This window comes from Giraffa tippelskirchi, chromosome 11 (assembly GCF_054371585.1).
Source record: "Giraffa tippelskirchi isolate mGirTip1 chromosome 11, T2T-mGirTip1v1.2.pri, whole genome shotgun sequence".
Taxonomy (NCBI): Eukaryota; Metazoa; Chordata; class Mammalia; order Artiodactyla; family Giraffidae; genus Giraffa; species Giraffa tippelskirchi.
The window spans coordinates 26710027-26729369 of record NC_137285.1 but is presented as its reverse complement, the minus strand read 5'-3'; the positions used below and the strand labels follow the sequence as shown (position 1 = coordinate 26729369).

General features: G+C 44.6%; 1 protein-coding gene across 11 annotated transcripts in view; it reads right to left on the bottom strand.

Annotated features, from left to right (window-relative positions):
- Nucleotides 1–13868, bottom strand: part of EP400 (E1A binding protein p400) — a 103237-nt gene extending 89369 nt beyond the window's left edge. For 10 of the 11 annotated variants that reach the window (XM_081541748.1, XM_081541750.1, XM_081541749.1 and 7 more), the window contains exon 1: nt 13777–13868. The gene's annotated coding sequence lies outside the window, so the exon portion shown is untranslated. Of the gene's footprint in view, nt 1–160; nt 393–13776 lie in introns of those variants that run through there. The other variant, XM_081541746.1, reaches the window with a different exon arrangement.
- Between the last annotated feature and the right edge of the window lie 5475 nt (nt 13869–19343).

The following is a 19343-nucleotide window of genomic DNA, read 5'->3' as shown; positions in this document are numbered from 1 at the left end:
TGTCCAAATTCATAGACCTGTAAACTACACTTCAACTTTTTTAAAAGGTTCCTGACTTCAGTGAGCTTACAAGTCAAGTTAGAGGAACAAACCCAATCAATTATAACGTAAAGAAACCACTTATCTAAAACAGCATCCCCCCAAAATATGGTAGAGATACCCTGGCGGAAAGCAAAGCCACCACCAAAGGCAAGACAACTTTGAACTAGTGCTGGCGATGTTCCTAATTGTAAGGTCTGTCAGAAGCAGCTGGAGTGAGCTGTTTGGCTCACAATTCGGAGGACACTGCCCAGGAGCAGGCCAAGGTCGGTGAGCTGGGTCAGGGCACCCCCACAACCTGTGAGGAGCAGGGACAAGTGCTCCGACCACTGCGAGCAGTGCCCACCAGTGTCACATGGAGGGAGGGAACAGGCATCTGTGTGGCTGCTGCTCATGCAGGACAATGCTGACATCACAAAAGGGCACATTTGGTGCCAGGAAAACACCACCCTAAGAAATACCTACCTGGGCCCTGTCCTTAGTGCAGGACAGGGGTCCCAGGTGAGAACTGGAAAGAGTGAGGGGAAAAGGGCTCAGAAGATGGGGTCCTGATAGCAGCTGCTCCCACCCCACCCTGACTAGGCTGAGGCCCAGCCCCCCAGCCCCTCCTGCCCCAGTTGCTCTTCTGGGCATTGCCAGAGTCCAGGAAGCCAGGCATTGGGAATCCTCTTCCTTCAACAGGCAGGGAGCTCAGGTCATGAGCCATCTCCCACTCGGCCCCCACATCTCCCAAGACAGATCGGCCCTCCCACCAGTCAGTCTCCTGCTGTGGGTGGTTCTGCTCTGTAGTAAGCAGCCCCTAGGATGGGAGGAGAGCAAGGAGAAGGGAACAGGCAGGAGGGTGGAACAGGCCTTGGACACACAGTTCTAGATAGAAAAAGTGTCAGTTGCAGGCCTCGGAGCATGAATCCAGGGCAGAAGAGACAGACAAAACATGATGTGAGTGAACAGAGGACAGAAGCCTCGAGGAGTGTCTGGAAATATTTTCAAGTGGAAACTCCAGAAAGCAATTTGGCAGCAGATGTAAGAGTCTTACAGCACATTCACATCTTCTGACACAGTCATCTGACTTTTAGACCAGCCTTATAAAAAAACATCAGAGTTGTGTTCAATATGGGCTTCCCTGGTGGCTCAGACGGTAAAGAATCCACCTGCAATGCAGGAGACCCAGGTTCAATCCCTGAGTCAAGAAGATTCCCCTGGCAAAGGGAATAGCTACCCACTCCAGTATGAATGTTCACTATATTATTTATAGCAGAAAGCTGGCATGCCTAACAATAAATATCACTAAACTTCGATACATCTATGCAAAACAGTATTAATACTGAACATGTGACAGTGCACACATTACTTTTTTCCTGCTACCTTTCTCTTCTTTCCAAGCTTGTCCTTAACTGGTACATGCCATGGTCGTTAGTGCTTTCACCAAATACTCTGATCCTCCTGGAGTATTTGGTGAGCATTTCTCAGCCCTGGATCAGGTGGTCACGTGACATGCTGTGCAAGGACAGGGGCATGCTGTCTGACACGCTTGACTGCCTCCTGCTTTGGTGGTTCACAGGATCACAGAGATGAAGCCTCAGGGAGCATGACAAACAAGCTAACTTCAGGAAACACATGGTGGGCACTCTGCCCTGCCTTGGAAGCCACGGGCATCTAGGGTGTACCTGTTAACTGCAAGAACTGGGTATATCTTGGTTGATCCAGCACATAAAACAATAAATGCAAAGAGACTGATAGATACAGAGACCAAACAGTGGTTACCAGAAGGGAAGAGATGGGAGGGGGCAAATGGGTGGTTTTGCCCATTTGCAAAGGGAAGGGAATTAAGCGGTAAAAACCTCCAGATGTACAGTAAGTCATCGTGGGGCACCAGGTGAAGCATGAGGAACACTGGCAGTGATACTGTAACAACTTTGTATGGGGACAGATGGCTACTAGACTCATCACAGTGATCATTTCATAATGTGTGCACACGTCAAATCATCATACATCTGAAACTAACATAATATTATTGTACCCCAACGATCTTTCAATTAAAACTAAAAACAAGAAAACCCTTCCTCATAGAAGTGACTCCTCACCCTCCACTGCAGCCCATCACTCAAACCCCAGCAGATCTTGGCCATAAGACACAAGGCCCCGTTGACGTATCTCTCCCTGCCTCTGCGACTTCTGGCTGTGGTTCACCTAGGGAGCCTCTCAGGGTTCTACGGGATCCACAAATGGGTGCCTCACCAAGAGCCGCAGACCAAAGAGAAAAATGCCTCCTACAGACAGATGGCATTTTTAAGACTCTCTTGACTGCTGCTGAGATTTTTAAAATAAAAATTTTTTTAAGCATTACTAAATTCACAACAGCTTTCTATGAGGCTAGAGAACTAAAATCCAGAGTTTCTTAGATCAGTCCATCAAAAAAAATAAGTCAGGGACTTCCCTGGCAGTTCAGCAGTTAAAACTCTAGGCTTCCACAGCAGGAGGCACAGGTTCAATCTCTGATCAGGGAACTAAGATGCCACATGCCACACAGTGTGGCCAAACAGTAAAAAAAAAGGAAAAGAAAAGTTAGATCTACTCCTGAGGTCCACCTACCCCCATACCTCACATCATTCACAAAAAAATTATTCAAAGCGGGGAAATCAAACCATAAAAATATTTTAAAACAGATGAGAATATCTTTATAATCCTGCAGTGAAGAACAACTTCCTAAACATGGTGTGAAACCTAGAAACAATATTTATTTTAAAAAAAACACTAACAACTGACAACTCTACTAAAGAAAAACATTACAATACAAAAGAAAGATGGATAAAAAACAATATTTGAAGTCTATATGACAAAAGGTTATCTGTCCTTAAGAATTCTCACAGAAAGAGCCAACAACCGAAGAAATATAAACCAGAAATTCTACAAGAAATTCAAATGACGGAAAAACACCAAAAATGCTTAACCTCGTTAATAACGAAATACGAAATAAAGTGAGACACCTATTTGTTGTTTAACAGGTGAGTGAAAATCATAACACTGATAATATTCAGGTTCAGTAAAGCTGCTGGGAAATGAGGAACCCGCCATACACACGAGGGAAGGAAAGCAGAGATCTGGCTTGCTGGAGGGTAACATGGCATCATCTGACACAGTGCTAACGTACACTGATCAGGGAACTCAACTTCCAAGGATCTAGTCACAGGAATATACAATTGTCCAATGACGTTCACTGTAATATTTGTAAGGTCAAAATTGCAAACAGTGTAATCGCTCACCTATAGGGAACTTTTAACAAAATTGAGTATAACCACTCCTTAGAAGCAGCCACTAAAAGAATAAGAAAATACTTGTATGTCCAGAAATTACTGTTGTTGTTCAGTCACTAAGTCGTGTCCAACTCTGCGACCCCACAGACTGTAGCACACCAGGTTCCCCTGTCCATCACTATCTCCCTGAGTTTGCTCAAACTCATGTCCATTGAGTCAGTGATGCTATCCATCTCATCCTCCGTCACCCCCTTCTCCTGCCCTCAATCTTTCCCAGCATCAGGGTCTTTTCCCATGAGTCAGCTCTTCACATCAGGTGGCCAAAGTATTGGAGCTTCAGCATCAGTCCTTCCAATGAATACTCAGGGTCAAGTTGAGTAAAGCTGAACATCTGTATAGCATATGTTAAGACATGTATATGTATACACATGTTTTTAAAACTCCAGTGAGACAATATATATATGGGTATATACATATTTCCAGCTGTCTCTATACACATTAAAAGAAACATCTCTGGCCAACCACAGTTGCATGTAGAATAAAGGAGGGCTGTTGGAATGGCCTCACTGATGAACCACCAGCATTGAGAACAGTGACTGGTACATCACAGCCAGCCAGTAAGTGCCTGGTGAGTGAAAGAGTAAGCAGAAGAAAAGCAGAGAAGGGCAAATTGCTGGAACATTAGTTGCTGACGACCAAGACCAAGGAGACACACCGAGCCAGGGCTCAGCGTGCTGTTGCATCACCCGGGGCGTTCTCACGTCGCTCAGGGGGAGATGCTGGCAATCGTGGGCACCCTGGCCATCTCAGACTTCCGTCTGCATGTCTTCACGGCCTGTGAGGGGCTCTCTGAGCCAGATGCTGTGCACTGGACATGGGGGCTTCCTCCCTTTCAGAAATGGCTCTTTTGATAGTATAGCATAGAATATTTTTCCAAAATATCTTCTAAAAATACTTTCTTTAGTCTGTATGATGTTATCTGCTGTTTGGATGTATTTCAAATATTTTTAAATCAGGAGATTTCCCATAAAAATGCAAGTTGTCAGCTTCGTTCATTAGAAAAATCCAAATACTCGCCACACTGGGCCGCATCCCACCCAGCAGTAAGAAGCAGGAGCTGAGCAGAAGCTCCAGGCCACCGGGCTCACTGTGGTCACCACTACAGTCGTGTGCCTCCCCACACCCACGCCCAGGGCCAGGCACTGTGCATCACCCAGGAAGCACAGTATTAGCCTGGAGAAATATTCCACTACACTATCGAGAGAGCCATTTCTGAAAGGGAGGAAGCCCCCACATCCAATGCATGGCAACCGGTTCAAAGAGCCCCTCACATGCTGCAAAGACGTGCAGACAGAAAGTTGAGATGGTCTGGCCTGCCAGAAAAAAGACCAGGTCCACAACTTCCTAACGCAGTCACCAGCATCGACCAGAACCCAGACCTGGGCTTCTTAATCAACACCAAAACACTGTTTCAGTATGTCTCTACAAGGCTGCTCATGAGCAACGAACCAAATGCTTGATTCAATTCAATCAACCAAATGCTTGATTCGTTCCTGGCCTATATTTATAAAACAGGATTTTCTATTGCAAACATCAGTAAAACAAAGTGAAATTCCAAGATGAGACTTGAAGCTGAATTTCTCAAGCACATTCACTTGTAAGCCCATCACTCATAATAAAAGAAAAGTGAATTAAAACTAAGCTGAAACATCATTTCTCATCTATCAGCCTAACAAAATTCAAAGGTCAGACAACAGGTGCAGCTCGGGAGAATCAGGCCCTCCCAGCTCTGTTCAACCCGACACAGGGGTCTGGCACCACTGAACAAAACAGCACATGCTCTTACCCTTGGGCCCAGCAGTCCCACTACAAATTCACTGGGAATATCCACCTCCAAAATGAAAACACACGAGCACAAAGTTTATTCACTATGGCATTATTTCTAAATTCAAAATTCCAGAAATAAACTACACATCCATAATATTTCAGAGAGTGGTTGACTATATTATGGCACATTCACTCTAATAACTTTGTATCAGAAAAGGGAAAAAGAAAGACAGATGAACTAATGGAAAGACAGAACTATACCTTTCCTGCATTCTTTTTTTTCCAAATTCTAACAGACATTCAAAGAAGATTTACTGCCTATCCTTCTCAAACTCTTCCAAAAAAAAATAAAGAGAAGGGACTTCTCTGATGGTCCAGTGGTTAAGACTCCACGTTGTCAATCCAGAGGGCGTGGGTTTGATCCCTGCTAGGAGAACTAAGATCCCACATGCCCCATAGTGCAGCATCTCCCCTCAAAAAAAAAAAAAAAATGAAGAGGTAACACTCCCAAAATCATTTTACAAAGCCAGCATTACTGATAATTAAAACTAGACAACACCACCACAAAGAAAATTACAGGTTAACATCCTCAATGAACAGAGGTAAAAATCCTCAACAAAATATTAGCAAACTGAATTCAACGATACATTAAAAGGATAATACACTGTGACCAACAAGGACTTATTCCAGGGATATAAGGATGGTTCAACATCAGCAAATCAATGTGATACACCACATTAACAAAATGAAGGATAAAAATCATATGATCACCTCAACAGATGCAGAAAAAGCATCTGACAAAAACTCAACATCCATTTAGAATACAAACTGTTTTAACAAAGTGGGTATAGAGGGAACATACCTCAACATAACAAAGGCTTCATATGACAATCTCACAGCTATACTATACTCAACAGTGAAAAGCTGAAAGCATTTCCTCTCATACCAGGAACAAGACAAGGATGCCCACTTTTGCCACTTGGATTCAACATACTTTTGGAAGCCCCAGCCAGAGCAATCAGACAGGGAAAGGGAATAAAAGGCATCCAAATCAAAAAGGAAGCAGGGCCTTCCCTGGTAGTACAGTGGATAAGAATCTGCCTGCCAATGTAGGGACATGGGTTCAATCCCTGGTCCAGGAAGATTCCACATGCCGCAGAGCAACTAAGCCTGTGTGCCACAGCTACTGAGCCTGTGCTGTAGGGCTGCCGCAACTGCTGAAGCCTGTGCACCTAGAGCCTATGTTCTGCAGCAAGAAAAGCCACTGCAATGAGAAGCCTGTGCAATGAAGAGTAGCCTTCACTTACTGCAACCAGAGTAGGCCCAAGCAAGGCAACAAAGACCCAGCACAGCCAAAAATAAATAAAATCTATTTTTTAAAAAAAGGAAGCAGTAAAACTGTCACTATCTTCAGATGACACAATATGATATATAGAATATTCTCAAAACTCCACCAAAAGAACTGCTAGAATTAAATGAATTCAGTAAAGTTGCAAGATACAAAATCAACATGCAAAAATCTGAGATTTTTTTCATACACTAAGAATTATCAGAGAAATTAAGGGGAAAAAAATCCCATTTACAATTGCATCAAAAAGAATAAAGATATTTAGGAATTTTCTGTGGATTTCCAAGCAGGTGAAAGAAATTTCCAAGTGGGTGAAAGTCTTGTACACTAAGGACTATACGACACCAATGAAAGAAACCGAAGATGACACAAATAAATGGAAAGCTAATCTGTGCTCACAGATTAGAAGGATTAATATTGTTAAAATGTCCATACTACCTAAAGCAACCTACAGATTAATTGCAATCCCTATCAAAATCCCAAAGGCATTTTTCACAGAAATAGAATAAACAATCTAAAAATTTGTATGGAACCACAAAAGAATCATGAATAGCCAAAGTAATCTTGAAAAAGAAGAACAACACTAGAGGCATCAAGCTCCCTCATTCCAAACTATTTTACAAAGTTTTAGCAATCACAATATGGTATTGGCATAAAAACCAACCCACAGATCAATGGAACAGAAGAAACAGCCTAGAAACAAATCCACACTTACATGGTTAATTAATTTATGACAAAGGAGGCAAGAATAAACAATGGGAAAAGTCTTGAAAATAAATGGTATTGGGAAAAATGGAGAGCTGTATGCAATAGAATAAAATGGACCACTATCTTACATAACCTGCAAAGATTAACTCAAAATAACTTAATGACTTAGTTTGAACAAAGATCATAAAACTCCTGGAAGAAAATAAAGGTAGTTAAGCTTCTTGACGTCTCTCTTGGAGATTTTTTTGTTTGTTTTTTTAGATCTGACTCCAAAGGCAATGGCAACAACAGCAAAAATAAACAAATGGGAGACATCAAACTTAAAAGCTCTGCACAGCAAAGAAAGCCATCAACAAAATAAAAAGGCAATCAACTGAATGGGAGAAGATACTTGCAAATCAAATATTTAATAAGGGGTTAACACCTTAAGAACTCCTACAGCTTAATAACAAACAATCAAAGTGAAAATGGACAGAGGATCTGAAGAGATATTTTTCCAAAGAAGAAATAGATGGCCAACAGATACATGAACAGATGCTCAACATCACTCATCATTAGGGAAATATAAATCAAAACCACAAGGTATCAACTCATACCTGTTAGAATGGCTATTATCAAAAAAGACAAATGACAAGTTTTGCTAAAGATCTGGAGAAAAGGGAACCCTCATGCACTGCTGGTGGAATGAAGTAGTGCAGCCACTATGGAAAAGGGTATGGCGGTTCCTCAAAAAAATAAAAAATAGAACTACCATATGACAATTCCACTACCAGTGATTCCACTTTATCTGAAGAAAAACAAAAACATTAATTTGAAAAGATATGTGCACTCCTGTGTTCATATACAGCATTATTTACCACAACCAAGACATGGAAGCAACTTAAGTGTCCATTAACAGATCAATGGATAAAGAAATGTGAGGTAGAGAGAGATGGATGTGATGGAAATTACTCAGCCATAAAAAAGAATAAAATTCTGCCATTTCTAATGGATGGAACTTGAGGGTATTATGCCGAGTGAAATAAGTCAGACAAAGAAAGATAAATACTGTATGATTTCACTTGTATGTGAAATCTAAGCAAAACTCATAGATACAGAGAACAAACTGGTGGCTACAATGAGGGCTGGGTGGCAGGGGAAATGGGTTCAGGGGACCAAAAGGTACAAGTTTCCAGTATTAAAAAGTCATGGGATAATAGAGCATGATAACTACAGTCAATAATACTGCACTGCATATTTGAAAGTTGCTAAGACAGTAAATCTTGAAAGTTCTCATTATAAGAAAAAAATCTGTAACTTTATATGGTGACAGACGGTAACTAGACTTACTGCAGTGATCACTGTATAATGTACACAAATGTCAAATCATTATGTTGGACACCTGAAACTAATATAATGTTGTATGTCAATTATACTCCAATAAAAATAAGCTGACACATACATATTTCCAGGTGGCGCTAGGGGTAAAGAACCCTCCGACAATGCAGGAGACTTAAGAGATGTGGGTTCAGGACTTCTGGCGGTAAAGAATTTGCCTGCAATGCAGGAGACCCAGGTTTAATTCCTGGGTCAGGAAGATCCTCTGGAGAAGAGACAGGCCACCCACTCCAGGATTCTTGGGCTTCCCTGGTGGCTCAGATGGTGAAGAATCTGCCTGCAATATGAGAGAGGTGGGTTCAATCCCTGGGTTGAGAAGATCCCACAGAAAAGGGAACAGCTGCCCACTCCAGTTTTCTTACCTGGAGAAGTCCATTGACAGAGGAGTCTGGCGGCTACAGGCCATGGGGTCTCAAAGAGACGGAACGACTGAGCGACTTTCACTCTCACTTTTCATATGCTGTTTACAATAATACACTTTTAAAAGAAATGAAGGGTTCAGTGGTTACGAATCCACTTGCCAGTGAAGGGGACACAGGTTCCATCCCTGGTCTGGGAAGATCCCACATGCCGCGGGGCAACTAAGTGCAAGCACCACAACAAGAGAAGCCACTACAATGAGAAGCCTGCCCAAGAGCAACTAGAGAGTAGCCTCCGTTTGTCACAACTAGAGAAAGCCAGCAGCAGTGAAGACCCAGCACAGTCAAAAATAAATAAACCTTTAAAAAATAAAATAAATGGATAGTGAGGAATTCCCTGGTGACCAGTGGTTAGGATTAGGTGCTTTCACTGCAGAAGACCAAGGTTCAATTCCTAGTCAGGAAACTAAGATCCTGCAAGCTGCCAATGTTTTAAAAAATTTTTTTAATTTAAAAATAAACCAAAACAGGGCTTCCCTGCTGGCTCAGTGGTAAATGATCTGCCTGCCAATGCAGGAGACACGGGTTCGATCCCTGATCCGGGAAGATCCCACATGCCGAGGAGCAAGGAAGACAGTGCACCACAACTATCGAGCCTGGGCTCTAGAGCCTGGGCGCCACGACTACTGAAGCCCGTGTACCCTAGAGTCCGAGTTCTACACTAGTGCGGATGCTCCACAATGAGAAGCCTGAGCGCAACTAGAGAGTGGCCCCCCACTCACCACAGCTAGAGAAAAGCCTGCACGGCAACGAAGACCCAGCACAGCCAAAAATAAATAAATTAAAAAAAAAAGAAAAGAAATGGATACCAAATCAGTTAGTTTGGGAAAGTCAAGAATGAGAAGAAAGAGCAAAGAGGAACTTCAGCATGCTTGGGGTACTTCTGTACTGTCTGACTATAACGCAGTGTGACTTGTTCATTCATTACTTGTATTAAAAGGCTGGCAACAGCCCAAAGCCCTTCAACGAGAGAACGGATAAACTGTGGTCCATCCACACTGCAGACCACACCTCCACAAAAAGAGACACATTCTTGGTATATGCAGTAACATGGATGAATCTCAAATGCATTATGCTCAGTGGAAGAAGCCAGACTCAAAAGGCCCCACACTGTGTAAGCTCCTTTAACTGACATCCTGAAAAAAACACAAACACACACTTAGGGGTCAGAGGCTACTGAGCACTTAGGGAGGAGCTGACTATAGGGTGGCAGCACAAGGGAATTTTTGGGAGGGAAGGAACTTCTTTGTACTCTATTGTGGAAATTAGACATCTGTCAAAATTCTCTGAATTCTATACCAAATAAGTGAATACTATTACATATACATTAAAAAAAAAAAGAAAGCTAAGTAAAATAACAAAGTGAGGATGCCCAAAGACCTTCCCTTTCACTCAGAACATAAATGACTCTTAAAATTTATTTCTATAATATGATAATGCAACAAAACAAGATAAAAATTTCTGTTGATTAGAAATAAAGCATAAATCACAGAGGGGGTGGGCCTGAGATGACAAGCTCAAAGGATGCTCTAACCCAGAAGTAAACTCTTAAGGGTCAGGGTCTTGACTTCTAAAGGCAACAGGTACTTGGTCCCTCTATAGGGGGCCAAGGAGCAGAGCCAGGCTCCAGAGAAAGATGTGCAGGTCACAGCCACCATCAGCTGCCTGCCCTCCTGGAGGAAGGGGGCAGATGCACCAGGCACTCACTGCCACCACACTGGGAATGTGGGACCTGCGGTGCGGGTGCCGGGGTATGTGGAGATCTGTTGGAGGGGGTGGGGCCTGCTGTGCAAAGAGAATGCGAACAAGAGAACTCAAATCAGACGACAGGTGACCCATGTCCATCTGAAGGGCACCACACTGCCAGTGTGGGACGTCCAGCTTCACACAAGGCCCTTGAATGCAAAATCCAGCAGCTGAATCCTTCCTTCAAGGGCCTCAAGAGCTCTCATCTTCCACTGGAGGAGACAAATCCAATTCTTTTCATTTCTACCTATGAAACCCAACATCTACATCAAACCTCATCTCCTGCATAAGCTTCTCTCTACTAGAAAAGCCAACTTCTCTCCTCTAACTTACAGCAGGTGAAGTCTATTCCTCAGTGACCCCTATAACTTTTAATACCCTGTAGGCCTAGGTCCCTACCAAATTAACCTGCTTTAGGAAAGAATTTGTCCATTAATTTACTTACTCAACATTTACTGAGCCCATACTCCATCAAAAATGATCTGAAGCACTGTGTATAGGAGAGAGAACAAAGCGTAGTTCCTGCCCCTAGGCTGGGGGTGAGGGGAGGGGGCAGTGAGCAAAACAGTAAGTGCCAGGCCATCCGTGCAATGGCAAAGTCAGGGTAAGGGATGGGAGCCTGTGGGCGAGAGGACAAGGCCCTGGGTTACCCAGCAGCCTCTCCGAGGAGGGAACTTCTGAAAAGAGAACTGAGTAAGAAGCAGACCCATGGCACGCAGGGACCTGATGTTTCAGGCAGAGCTGATGCAGGCCCAGGCACGGAGCTGGGAGTAGCCGGAGCTAGGCGAAAACCAGTGGAGTGTCAGGACATGAAGTCACGGGGGCAGCAGGAACCTAGCCACAAGGGGCTTCATAAACTGCCTTAGGGACTTTGGCTTTTTTTTCTGAGGGAGATGAGAAACCACGGAGGGCTCTGAGCTAAGCGGTGCATCACCCAGATCTGTATTAAGAGTCAACTGCAGAGCAGCTCAGCTCAGCTGAGTAGAGAGCAGGGAGGTCACTGGAATAACCCAGGCAAGATGATGTAGGGGGCTTAAATGACAGCTGCATCCAAGAAGGCAGTGAGAAGCATCAGGTTTGAGTGCTGACCAATCAAATTTGGTACCTGGAAGAAATGCAGAGACCACACAAGGAGCTCTGTCCAGAGCAATAGGAAGAAGGGAGTTACCTCTGACTGAGATGCAACAGGGTATCAGTAGATTACACACAAGTAAAACTGGCTGTCTGGAACGGGAAGATCCAGCTAGGAGCTACACATTCTGGGAGTACTGACAAGTGGCCTAGCCATGACCCGGGATGAGATCACCCCAGGGTACAGACCAGAGAGGAGGTGGGAGGACCACCCGGAGGCAGTACAATTTGTAGCAGTTAAGGAGATGAGAAGGAACCAGCAAGGAGGCTAGAGACAGCAGCCTTCAAGATAAAAGGACAACCAACTGAGTTGTGTCCCAGTGCCACCAGGGGAGAGTGATTCAAGAAAGCCATGGGAGGCCTAACCAAAGGCTACCAACAGGGGGACTTGGCAATATAGTGGTCCCTTAACCCCAAGAGGAGCTGTTTCAGAGGAGTGGTGGGACCAAAAGCTTAGCCTGAACCATGTTCAAGAGAAGTGAGAGACGAGAAAATAGGAGTTCACAATTCTTCCTAATTCTGGTATAAAAGGAAGTGAAGACCAAGAAAGGGTTTCCCTGGTAGCTCAGTGGTAAAGAATACACCTGCCAATGCAAGAGCTGAGGGTTCGATTCCTGTGTTGAGAAGATCCCCTGGAGAAGGAAATGACAACCCGCTCCAGTATTCTTGCCTGGGAAATCCCACAGAGGAGCCTGGTGGGCTACAGTCCAGGGGATTGCAAAAGAGTCAGACAAGACTTAGCAACTAAACAAGAAGATCTGAAGATCTAGAAAGGGTAACAGTAGCTGGAGGGTTTGCATATTGATGGACATACTCTGGAGAGAAGATAAACTGAAAGCAAAACAAGAATATTAGAGCCACGGGCTGGAAAAGGCAAGAAGGGGTGGATCCAATACAAGAGTTTAAATAGCCAACGGCTTACAGATATTGTCCTGCTAACAGCAACTGTTGTAGAAGATTTAATGGCACCTGATCATGCTAACTACATGTTTTTAAAAGCACCTAAAATTACACTGTACAATACCAATTATAAAAAAAAAATTAAATGAAAAGGACAAGAGGCCACAAAGAAACTGTTAATTATGCTTATCTTTGGGTGGTTGAATGATTTAGTTTTAAGATGTATTTTTACGTTTTTTTCCAATCATTCAGAAAGCATATTTCTATTTCATTGGTTCCACTAAAAAGGTCACAGAAACTATTTCATGGTACATATCATGTAAAAAAAAAATCCATCAGAAAACACAAATAAACGAAGGGAAAAAAAATGTATCTATAAAGCCCGGGTTAAACACTACTAGCATCCCGCTATATCATGTTTCTCTAACTGATAAGCTGACGTCTGAGACGCGGGTTGCAGATCTCTGCAGGAAGGTGAGTTCCGGGCAGGGCGGGCGGGCAGCGCAAAGGCCCGGGGGCGAAAAGGCTTTGCCACTGAAGGGATGCTAGTGGACGGCGGAGAGGAGCTGGAGGGAGCGGCGCAGGGGTTCCTGGACGACGGGTCTGACAAGTCACCTTCCCTCTGCACCTTTGCCCACCCCTGCGCGGAGCACCTAGCGCGAAGAAGCAAAGTGGTGCGATCCCCATCCTGTGGAAGGAAGGAGTCGAGCATCGAACCCGGAAAACCAAGTGAAAAGAAAGCACCGGACCTAACTTTAACCCCGCGCAGAAAACACAACGCGAGGCGCCCCGCTCACAGGGAGGAACGAGCCGGCAGGCAGCGAACCCGCAGCGCCCCTGGCCGCCGGCGGCCCCCGTCACGACCCGCGGTCCCAGCACCGATCCAGTGCCGTCCCACAGCCAGCGCCACTCCGGGCCTCCCTCCTCGGCGCGCCGGGCCTCCGCCCGGGGGCTCCAGGGCGAGCCAAGGCCGGGGCGCGGGCCATCTAACCCGCAAGGCGGTTGTCCGCGCCACGCCCACACCTACCCCGGGTATGGGGCGCGTTCCTCAGCTCTGGGCTGGGTCTGGGGTCCGGGCCCAGACAGCGCCGTTCTGCTCGACACATCCGGGGCCCGGCCGGAAGAAGCGGCGGCGCGGCTGCTACGGCGAGCCGGAAGGGACGCGCGCAGCGCACTCGCAGCTGCGCGTTGGCGTGACGTCGGCGGAGCGGGAGGCGCCTAGGCGGCGGGGAGAGCTAGACCGGCAAGGCGAGGGCAAGGGCCGATGGGTTGGCGGCGGAGCGGTCCCGGGTTTGTGGAGCCTGGAGGTTGCCATGAGGGCGCTGCGTAGACGACGGCGCGGGCATGCGTTCACTCCGGGAGGCCGGATCGCCCATTAAGCGCCGGCTCTAGGCTTGGGGAGGAGACCTCGAAATCCTGTGGAGCCGCCTCTCCGAGAAGTGGAGTTGGCTGGGGCCGCCGCTGGTGGGGCGAGGGGCTGACAGCTGGGCTGACCAAGCAGGTGAAAAGGACAGTCCAGGGCTGAGTAAGGAGGAGGTGCAGAAACGGGACGGGAGCTGAGGAAGTCTTGCCTCAGAACGCAAACAAAAGGACACGGGGAGACCGGGTGTCCGCCTGTAAGTGTTACTCAACTCAGCTTATTGGTTGCTCAAAGCCAATAAAGAGAGGCAAGAGTCGGGAGAAAGTGAAGGTGCTTTAATCAGAAAAATTGGCAATCGGAACTGCCAGTGGTTAAGAATCCATCTTGCAGTGCAGAGGACACAGGTTTGATTCCTCCTCAGGCAACTAAGTCCGTGTACCGCAACTAGAGAGTCTGTGCAGGGCAAAAGAGAGGACAGAGATCCGGTGTGCTGTAACTAAGACCTGACACAACCAAAATAATTAATTAGTTTTTGAAAAGAAAAAGAAATCTGGTGTTCTAGGCAGGAGGTGTTCTTATGTCCTGAGACCAACTCGGAAGATTCTGCTCAGCCTTGACAGTTTTTAAAGGGAAAAAGCGGAGAGAACCTCAGGGAATCATCAATCCGTGGGTTCTGCATCCTTTCCCTCCGTGTGCAGACTGGCTGACTCTTCAGATATTGTACGAGTGATCTGCCCTCTGAATTGCTAAGGGAGCCGCTGTGGGGAGAGAACTAGTCATTCTTTAATTACTTAATTCTTCATTCTGACTTCTTTCAATGTAGGAAAAGAATCAACAAGTTAGGCACGGGCATGGTAGGCATTAAGGAGAGCACAAGTCAGGAGTTCGGTTAAATTACCTAGTGATCTCATTCCTGTAATTAGGTTCTTTTAAGGTCAGAGGGGGACAGAAATGAGCCAACAGGAAAGGGACAAAAGAGCTGCTTTCATAAAGAATGGAGTTGGACCTCATGCTATATGCAAAACTGAAATAAAAATGGATCAAAGACCTAAATGTAAGTACTAAAATTACAAAACTCTCAGAAAGTAACATAGATACAAATCTTCAGTATCTTAGATTAGGCAGTGGTTTCTTTTTTTTTTTTTTTTTTTAGGCAGTGGTTTCTTATGACACCAAAAACAGAAGTAACAACAACAAAAAAATAAATTGGACATCATCAAAATAAAAAACTTGTGCTTCGGATGACACCATTAAGAAAAGACAACCCACAGAATGAGAGAAAATATTTGCAAATCATATACCAAATAAGGGACTTGTATCCAGAATACAGAACTTGCAACTAAAGAATTAAAAGACAATTCTAAAATGGGCAAAGGAATGGATAACCAGAGCCTACTGTATCCCACAGGGAATTATATACAATATCCTGTGACAAACCATCATGGAAAAGAATATGAAAAAGACTATACACACATATATATACACATAGAGATTTTAAGCAACATCCGGATGTTGTGTGTGTATGCTCAGTCATGTCCAACTCTTTGGGACCTCATGGACTGTAGCCTGCCAGCTCCTCTGTCCAAAAAAATTTTCCAGGCAAGAATACTACAGTGGGTTGCCATTTTCTACTCCAGGGTATCTTCCTGACCCAGGGTTCATACCCGCTTCTCCTGCATCTCTTGCATTGGTGGCAGGCAGATTCTTTCCCACTGTGCCACCTGGGAAGCCCATACTTGAAATAACTTGAAACAGTATAGATTTCGTACACTTACTTGAGCAGCTTTTTTAAATTACATTATAAAAAGTGAATGTTACCTTAGAAAAGTTAAATCTATTTGCTCTTTTTCTCTTTTGCAAAAACATTTGCTGTAATGAATGAATTTGTTTTTTCCAAAGTGTACATTTCCAAAATGTTCAAAATGCATTTTATAATATTTACTGCTTTATTCCTAATTCTGCTTTACTTTAAAGTATTGAACTGAGCATGAAACATTAGAATATTAATCCAGAACCTGTATAAACTGGATGTTGCTTAAAATCTGTATCACTACCATGTTGGAAATCCAGACTGCTTTTGTGATGTTTCAAATTAATAAAAATATACTCCTCCTTATCTATCTATATATATATAGTTTTATATATATATATAAAGCTGAGTCACTTTGGTGTACTGAAGAAATTAACACAACATTGTAAATCAACTATACTTCAATTTAAAAAAATTTTTTGATGGGCAGAGGACTTGAATACATGCCTCAAAAGAAGATGTACAAATAATCACGTGAAAAGGTGTTCAGCAACATTAGGGATCAGGGAAATATAAACCAAAACCACTAGCATGGCTTAAACCAAAGAGTCAGGTAACAAGTGTTTACAAGCCTATTGGAAAAATCAGAAACCTCATCTGCTGCTAGTCAGAATTTACAATGATGCAGTCAGGGACTTCCCCGGTGGTCCAGTGACTAAGCCACAGTCTGAATGCAGGGGGCTTGGGTTCAATCCCTGGTCAGGGAACTAGATCCCACATGCCACAACTAAGAGTTTGCATGCCACAAAAAAATCCCTCTTGCCACAACTGAGAACTGACGCGGCCTAAATAAATACTTTTTTAAATAAAAAATAAATGATTCAGCCACTTGAAAAAAATGGTTTGGCAGTTCCACAAAAGAGTTGTTAGGACTTAACATATGACCCAAGAATACCACTACTAAGTATATATCCAAGAGAATTAAAAACACATCCACATGAAAGTGCATATGAAAATATTCTTAGCAGCATTACTCATAATCCCCAAGCAATGGAAACAACCAAAATATCCATCAACTGATGAATAAATAAACTATGTCACACTGGGTGTGGGTACTTGAACTCCCTTTTGCCAAGGGTAGCTGAGTCCAGTCCAGGAAGCCTCCAGGCTGGAGCCAGTCAGCCAGGAACAGAGCCCACACTCCTGCCTCCCACTAGCTGGGCCCTCTTCACAGGGCAGGGAGGGAGGGAGGGAGGACCCCTGGGCACTCACTCAGGGCCTGATTTAGTATTGTAGTTTGTACCGGACCATCCATGCACCTCACTGGTCCCAAAGCCTCCATCTGCCGAGAGCTGGCTGCTGTGGCCACTGGGGCTAATAAATCTGTTTAACTGGAGAATATATATATATATATATATATAATGGAATATTATATATTATACAAAATTACATTAAATATATATAATGGAATATTCAGCAAAAAAAAAGGATGGAATTTGACACAGACTACAACATAGATGAACCTTGGAAATACTATAGTAAGTTAAGGGAGTCAGATACAAAAGGCCACATATAATGATTCCATTTAGGTCAAATGTACAGGGACTTCCCTGGTGGTCCAGCGGTTAAGAACGTGCCTTCCAATGCAGGGGACATAGGTTCGATCCCTGGTCCATGAACATGCCGCAGGGCAACTAAGCCTGTGCAACACAACTAAAGAGCTTGTGCCTGGAAACCAGTGAACCCACATACTCTGGAGCCCATGTTCTGCAGCAAGAGAAGCCCATTCATCACAACTAGAGAAAGCCTGTGTGCCCCAGCAAAGACCCAGCACAGCCAGTGTTTATGTATATATATATATGAATTTAGGTAGTGCTGACAATTGCACCGCTTTGTGTATCTACTAAATACCACTGAATTGTGCACTTTGAAAGAATGAGCTTTGTGGTGCATGAATTATACCTCAATTACAAATCCGTTTTAAAAAAGATGCAGGATAAAGTGATCCAATTCCTCAGCAAAATGCAGATGCAAATACCACCTCTGATATTAAACACACAGAAAAAGAAAAAAGAAGAACAAACTTGACTATAAAAGGGAGACCATAAAGGAGCATAAAAGGGGATAATTAGTTGGATAAAAGAGAGCAGAGCAGAGTGATTGCATGTTTCTTTTACTTTTTAAAACATTTTTGTTATTTTATTTTTGGCTGTGCTGGATTTCCATTGCTGTGCACTCGGGCTTTAAGTTGCTCAGTCCTGTCCAACTCTTTGGGACCCCATGGACTATACAGTCCATGGAATTCTCCAGGCCAGAATACTGGAGTGGGTAGCTTTTCCCTTCTCCAGGGGATCTTCCCAGCCCAGGGATCAAACCCAGGTCTCCTGCATTGCAGGTGGATTCTTTACCAGCTGAGCCACAAGGAGCGTGAAATTCTCTCTAATTGTGGAAATGGAGAGGGTGGGCACTGATCTCTTGCTGCAGAGCAGGAGCTGCAGGCTTCAAGAGTTGCTGCTGCTGCTGCTGCTAAGTCGCTTCAGTCGTGTCCGACTCTTAGCGACCCTATTGCGACCCTATCGCTAAGAGTCGGACACGACTGAGGGACTTCACTTTCACTTTTCCCTTGCATGCACCGGAGAAGGAAATGGCAACCCACTCCAGTATTCTTGCCTGGAGAATCCCAAGGACGGCGGAGCCTGGTGGGCTGCCGTCTGTGGGGTCGCACAGAGTCAGATACGACTGAAGTGACTTAGCAGCAGCAGCAGCAGCAGCAGCAGGCTCCTCTGTCCATAGGATTTTCCAGGTCAATAGTTGCAGTGCTCGGCTTAGTTGCTCCTCGGCATGTGGGATCTTTCCAGACCAGGAAGATTCCCAGACACAGGGATTGAACCTGTGTCGCCTGCATTGGCAGGCAGATTCTTAACCACTGAACCACCAGGAAAGTTCACTTTCGTGTTTCTGAGCACTGATAGGGAGGCCCTTTCAATCTTCACTCCACCTCCCACTTACTGAATTTGGAAAGTTGAAAAACTACACCCCTCAGACTCCTTGGAGATCAGAGTCCCAGCCCCCCCCACTGGCTGCATCTCTGCAGGAGTGGAGGTACCGGGAGGTGGCTTCCTCGCTGCTCCTGGCTGCACTTGCTGCAGGAGTTGACAGATTTGAGTCTCTCCTATAAGCGAGGTCCAGTGGTGAGTGGCTTCTTGACGGGAACCCCCAGTCCTGGACTCAGCTCTGGGCCAGGGATCACACATCTCCAGTCATGGGGCCATTGGTGCAAACAAATGGGAAAAGGAGAGCAAAGGGAAAATAGGCAGAAATGGCCAACCAAGAGACTAAAAACTTACCTGCAGGGGAAGGGATAATTAGGGACTTTGGGATGGTCATGTATACACTGTTATATTTAAAATGAATAACAAAGACCTATTGTATAGCAGCACATGGAACTCTGCGCAATGTTTTGGGCCAGCCTGGATGGGAGAGG